The sequence below is a fragment of the Lithobates pipiens genome, unplaced genomic scaffold (genome assembly GCF_037356315.1).
Source record: "Lithobates pipiens isolate NorthernLeopardFrog02 unplaced genomic scaffold, aLitPip1_a1.2 Scaffold_8, whole genome shotgun sequence".
Classification (NCBI taxonomy): domain Eukaryota; kingdom Metazoa; phylum Chordata; class Amphibia; order Anura; family Ranidae; genus Lithobates; species Lithobates pipiens.
The window spans coordinates 583061658-583068000 of record NW_027507903.1 but is presented as its reverse complement, the minus strand read 5'-3'; positions in this window follow the sequence as shown (position 1 = coordinate 583068000).

Genomic DNA, 6343 nt, shown 5'->3' with positions numbered 1-6343 from the left:
AGCATGATTTTTAAAAAGGTTTTGAAGGTTTTACCTCCCTTGGTACTACATCTTGTTTTTCATTTGCATTGTATACTACAACAAAAATAAAATGTCGCACGGCCCTAAAATGTTCAGGTTTGGCTTAAATAAAAGGTGGCAACCCCATGTGCACTCTATATAAGCATTTGAGTGCAGGCCGTCATCATTGTAGCATGGCAATCATCTGCGGGATCCCAGCAGGGGATTCTAGCAGGGTTACAGTGTAGGGCAATTCACCCACAATACAAATCTGCAAATCTGCAAATTATTAAAATCACCTCTCCATTTTAATCTGCACTCACCCAGGATTTTAGGACCTTTATAAGCAGCAGGGTGACTTAGGGGTTGGCACTTTTGGCTGGCAGCACAGGGGTCCTTGGTTTGAATCCTGTTCAGAACACTATCTGCATGGAGTTTGCATGGTCTCCCTGTGCTTGTGTGGGTTTCCTCCCACACTCAAAAGACATGGCAGTAGGTTAACTGGCCCTATATATGTGTGGTAGTAAGGTTGCCACCTGTCCAGGATTCACCCGGGCAGTCCGGGTTTTGAATCATGTTGTCCGGGTTTCAGTCTGCCTGAAACCTGTACACATTATTCAGACTGGACTGTGGCTCCCCAAGTAATCAATATAGTCACACACAATCTGTTGCAAAGGTGTCCCAGACTGCTAAACTGTTCAGGTTTGGCTTGAAGGAAAGGTGGCAACCCTACTTTAACCACTTGACATCCGCACTATAGCCGAATGACGGGCCACAATGCGGATCTGAATTCCCGGGAGGGCGTCATATGACAGGGCGCACGCAGTGCGTGCTGTAATCACTGAGACTCGGGTGATCGCCAATCACCTCCGGGGCTTGTACCGACTCATCGCTTCCATCGGTGAGTCGGTCACAGGATCCGCCGGCCCCCGGATGATATCTTAGAGATTTCCAGCAGACCAGATGGTCCCCGGAGTCTCTATGATCGTTCGGAGGCCGGGCACGATGTTATGACGTCACGCCTGGCCTCTGCATTCAAAATAACGGCGCCACCTCGGCTGGGAAGCCGTGATGATCGACAATTTTGAAAAAATATATTTTTTTACATTTTCTGCTATAAAAAATATCCAATAAAGAAACTGGAAAAAAAAATTAATTTCTTCACCCGTTCAGGCCAATATGTATTATGCTACATATTTTTGGTAAAAAAATAAAAATATCCCAATAAGTGTATATCCGCTTGCTGACCGCCTCGCGTAGATATACTGCAGCAGAAGGGCTCATACAGGAAGACTAATGTACCTGCACGTGGCCCTTTAAGAGGGGGCCTGTGGGCACTCACGGCCTGTGGGCGCACGCACCCGCAGCAAGCTCCATGAGATCGGGTCGCTGCAGGGATACTCGCGATCGTCTCACGGAGAGGAAGAACGGGGAGATGCTAATGTAAACAAGCATCTCCCTGTTCTGCCGCGTGGCCAGGGCCAGACTGGGAATAAAAAGCAGCTCCGGAAATAATTTCATACCAGCCCCATAGCATCATTGTACCAGCCAAACAGCATAAAGTCATTCTTTTCTTATTCATAAAAGGGAAAACCATACATTTTAAAGCACATTTGAAGAGCGTATTATATATATATAGATAAGAGAGACATGGAAGCACATAAGGCTAGAGATATATATATATAAAACAGCAAATATCAGTTTAAAGTAGTAAAAGTAGAGCAATCATCAAGGGGGACACCTGGCACTCTGGGAATGTGGGGGGCACTCTGGTGACCAGATACCACCTTCTGCAGAAAGAATACACTAAGGTAAGGGGGGGGGACTTTATATCAGTGCCCCCTTACATTATTGTATTCACTCCCCCCCCCCCCCCTTACATCAGAGACCCCCCTCAGACTGGCCTGGCGGCGCTGTCACTAACCTCCTCTCAGGTGCACCTTGCATGGATCAGTCAGTTGGCTCCAGCTTGGTGGCTCTGGTTTTCCTGTAGTCTCCTCTCCACAGTCCACACATGTCTGACTTCTCCCATGACCCCCATCCCGGCGATGCTCCCACTCCTGACTCCTCTCCAGACTCCCTCAGAGACTGCAGATATGATATAAGACAAGAGATGGTCAGAGGTTGCGGACATTATACAAGAGATGGTTAGAGGCTGCGGGCAAGGTACAGGAGATATCAAGATGTCAGAGGCTGTGGGCATGGAACAGGAGATGGTCAGAGACTGCAGACATGATACAAGAGATCAATGCAGCCTCCCCAGTGTCCATCAAATGCAGCGTTACTGTGTCCATCAATGCAACTTCACTGTCCCCTTAATTGCCGCCTTACCATGCCCATCATTGCCGCCTTACTGTGCCCTCATTGAAGCCTTACCGTGCCCTCATTGTTGCCTTACCATTCCCTCATTGTCACCTTACTGTGCCCTCATTGCAACCTTACTGCGCACACATTGTCACCTCACTGTCATTGTGCCCTCATTGTTGCTTTACTATTCCCTCATTGCCGTCTCATTTTCGCCTTACTATGCCCTCATTGCAGCCTTTCTGTGCCCTCATTGCAGTCTTTCTATGCCCTCATTGCTGCCTGTGCCCTTATTGCCTTCTTACTGTGCTCTCATTGCATCCTTACTGTGCCCTCATTGCCGCTTAAATACTCTGCCCTCATTGCATCCTTTCTGTACCCTCATTGCCGCCTTACTGTGCCCTCATTTCCGCCTTACTGTGCCCTCATTGCAGCCTTTCTGTGGCCTCATTGCATCCTTACTGTGCCCTCATTGCATCCTTACTGTGCCCTCATTGCTGCCTTTCTGTGCCCTCATTGCTGCCTTTCTGTGCCCTCATTGCATCCTTACTGTGCCCTCACTGCCGCCTTACTGTGCCCTCATTGTCTCCTTGCTATTCCCTCATTGCTGCCTCATTGTTGCCCTCATTGCATCCTTTCTGTGCCCTCATTGCATCCTTTCTGTGCCCTCATTGCATCCTTTCTGTGCCCTCATTGCTGCTTTACTGTGCCCTTATTACATCATTACTCTGCCCTCATTGCCTCCTTACTCTGCCATCATTACATCCTTTCTGGGCCTTCATTGCTGCCTTACTGTGCCCTCATTGCCGCCTTACTGTGCCCTCATTGCATTCTTACTGTGCCCTCATTGCAGCCTTTCTGTGCCCCATTGTCGCCTTACTATGCCCTCATTGTTGCCTTACTATACCCTCATTGTCACCTTACTGTGCCCTCATTGCAACCTTACTGCGCCCTCATTGTCACCTCATTGTCATTGTGCCCTCATTGTTGCCTTACTATTCCCTCATTGCCGCCTTACTGTGCCCTCATTGCATCCTTACTGTGCCCTCATTGCCAGAGGCGTATCTAGTGAAAATGGCGCCTATGGCAAGCACTGAAACTGCACCCCTGTCAAAACATTTTTCACGTACAGGGCCATGTTTTCACTGCATGATATGCACACAGCTATTCTGTACATCCACGGGCAAGCAGACCAATTCAAATCAATTGGAATGCAGCCCCTGCTCTCACCTTGATATCTGTTTGGGTGCAGGAACATGCCCCCGATCACAGAGAATGTGCATTCCAGGACATGCACCGGCACCCAAATGGATGTCAAATGCCAAAACGGATGTCAAATTGGGAACAATAACCCTCCCTTACTCCGTCCAACAACTCTAGTTCTACTTGAAGTATGAAGGAGACCTGCCCCTGCCCCAGGAAAGGTGCCCTCCATGACAAATACCTGAGCAGGGTATGGAGATCTTAAAGAGCTCAGTGCCAGTCTCCAGGTCCTGAATCTCGAAGCAAGTGAAGTCAACACCTCAGATCTGCACAGATAATCTGATAACAGAAGACAAGTGACAATAATGACACATAGCGCCTAGCACAGGCCGGTGACAGGTCTCCTGACAGTAACTCACTTTCTGTGACAAAACAGGAATGTATTCCTACAGACTGGGGGGTAGACCCTATCACTGCCTACATGACTCTCTATCCCTCTCTGTCCTCCTCAGTTCAGCACCTCCAGGATCCTGCTAGCTTCTTCCTCCTATATAAGCTGATTTGCAGCCGGTCTATGGCTGAGTCAGTCATATCTGTGGGGGGATCTTTCTATGTACACAGGACTTTGCTGCTCACCAATGCACAGAGCAGCCTCAGCAGTGGAGAGGGAGTGATAAGCGGGCACTACAGGGATCCCGGGGATGCCAAGCTGCATATAAGCTGGGCTGTGTTGTCACTGTGATTTGTCTTGTCCTGTTGCTCTGTGTGCTGGGATGCCAGACCCTGGCTTTATTACCCCCCCTGCTCCGATCTCAGCCTCCCTGTACACACAGCTCCTACAACTTTGCACCAGCAGCCAGGACACAACTGCAGACTGACAGTCTCCACTGCCAATCTGTGTGGAGCTCGGCACATGCAGCCACGCCCCCCTCCGGCTGCTCCTTGTCAGAAGCACGCCTCACATCTCTGCACCTGAGGACCAGAGCAAGGCAGAGGATCACTCCGCCAGCCAGTGTTCTGGCAGATAGTGTCCTGCCATCATATAGTGTCCGCGCAGTACGGGGCAGAAGAAGCTTCGGAAAATCTCCGAAGCTGAACGGCGCCTGCGCCGTGAGTGGAGGTGGTAGCCCCACCATCCAAGCGAACATAGGGTTGGGAAAATTAGAGGGCCTCTCACCAGCGAGCTTCGCTCGCCACGCTTCGGGCTGGGCCTCGCTGTGCTTGGCTCTTTTATATTCCTACTCTATGTCCACTTGGATGGTGGGGATAGAACCTGGACTCACGGCGCAGGCGCCGTTCATCCTCGGCTATTTTTGGAATCTGTGTTGCTGTGTACTGCGCATGCGCAGTACACAGCGGACACTATCTGATGGGGGACCATATATGATAGGACACCGGGACTAATTGAGTAGTGGGACGGCTTGATGTACATGTTCCCCCGAAAATGAAGAAAAAGTCCCTTCTGTACGCTCACTTCCTGGGCCCCTATTTTGACCTGATGGGGCCCAGGAAACTGTAATTGCACCCCCCCATATCCAAGTAGGAAAGGGGAGAAGTTTACAAAGCTCTACTTTTAACTTCAGTGAAGAACTCAGGAGCTCCCCCTTCATATGGCACTTGCCATATGTGACATACCCTGGATACGCCACTGCTCATTGCATCTTTACTGTGCCCTCATTGCAGCCTTTCCATGCCCTCATTGTAGCCTGTGCCTTATTGCCTCCTTACTGTGCCCTCATTGCTGCCTTACTCTGCCCTCATTGCATCCTTACTCTGCCCTCATTGCATCCTTACTGTGCCCTCATTGCATCCTTACTGTGCCCTCATTGCATTCTCTCTGTAGCCTCATTGCATCCTTAGTGAGCCCTCATTGCCGCCTTACTGTGCCCTCATTGCATCTTTACTGAGCTCTCATTGCCGCCTTTCTGTGCCCTCATTGCATCCTTACTGTGCCCTCATTGACACCTTACTGCACCCTCATTGCCACCTTACTGTGCCCTCATTGTCACCTTACTGTGCCCTCATTGTCGCCTTACTATTCCCTCATTGCCGGCTCATTGTTGCCTTACTTTGCCCTCATTGCATCCTTTCTCTGCCCTCATTGCCGCTTTACTGTGCCCTCATTGCAGCCTGTGCCCTTATTTCCGCCTTACTGTGTCCTCATTGCATCATTACTCTGCCCTCATTGCCGCCTTACTCTGCCATTATTGCAGCCTTTCTGTTCCCTTATTGCCGCCTTACTCTGCCCTCATTGCATCCTTACTGTGCCCTCATTGCATCCTTACTGTGCCCTCACTGTCGCCTTACTATTCCCTCATTGTCGCCTTACTGTGCCTTCATTGCATCCTTACTGTGCCCTCATTGCATTCTTACTATGCTCTTATTGTCGCCTTAGTGTGCCCTCATTGTCGCCTTAGTGTGCCCTCATTGCATCCTACACAGCTTTCCAATTTAAATCGGTGTTCCTTTTTTTTAAAGTCAGCAACTACAAACACTGTAGCTGCTGACTAATAATAAGGGCACTTACCTGTCCAGCGAGCTTGCGATGTCGGCCCCCTGAGGCCGATCTGTCCATCAGATCGGATGCCGGCGCCACCATCCTAACTAAGGGACACAGGGACCTTGCGGCTTCACTGCCAATTTCCTACTGTGCATGCGCAAGTCGTGTGGCACTTTGTGAATAGCCCTGTCATCTTCTGGGACACACCCAGGACCCAGAAGACAATGGGGCAGCTCGTTCAAGAGGAGGAAGTAACCAAACAGCTCCTCAGAATAGGAAGGTGCAGATTAGGAAGACTGCCTAGCAACATGCATTTATGGTAAGTTAAAAAAAAAA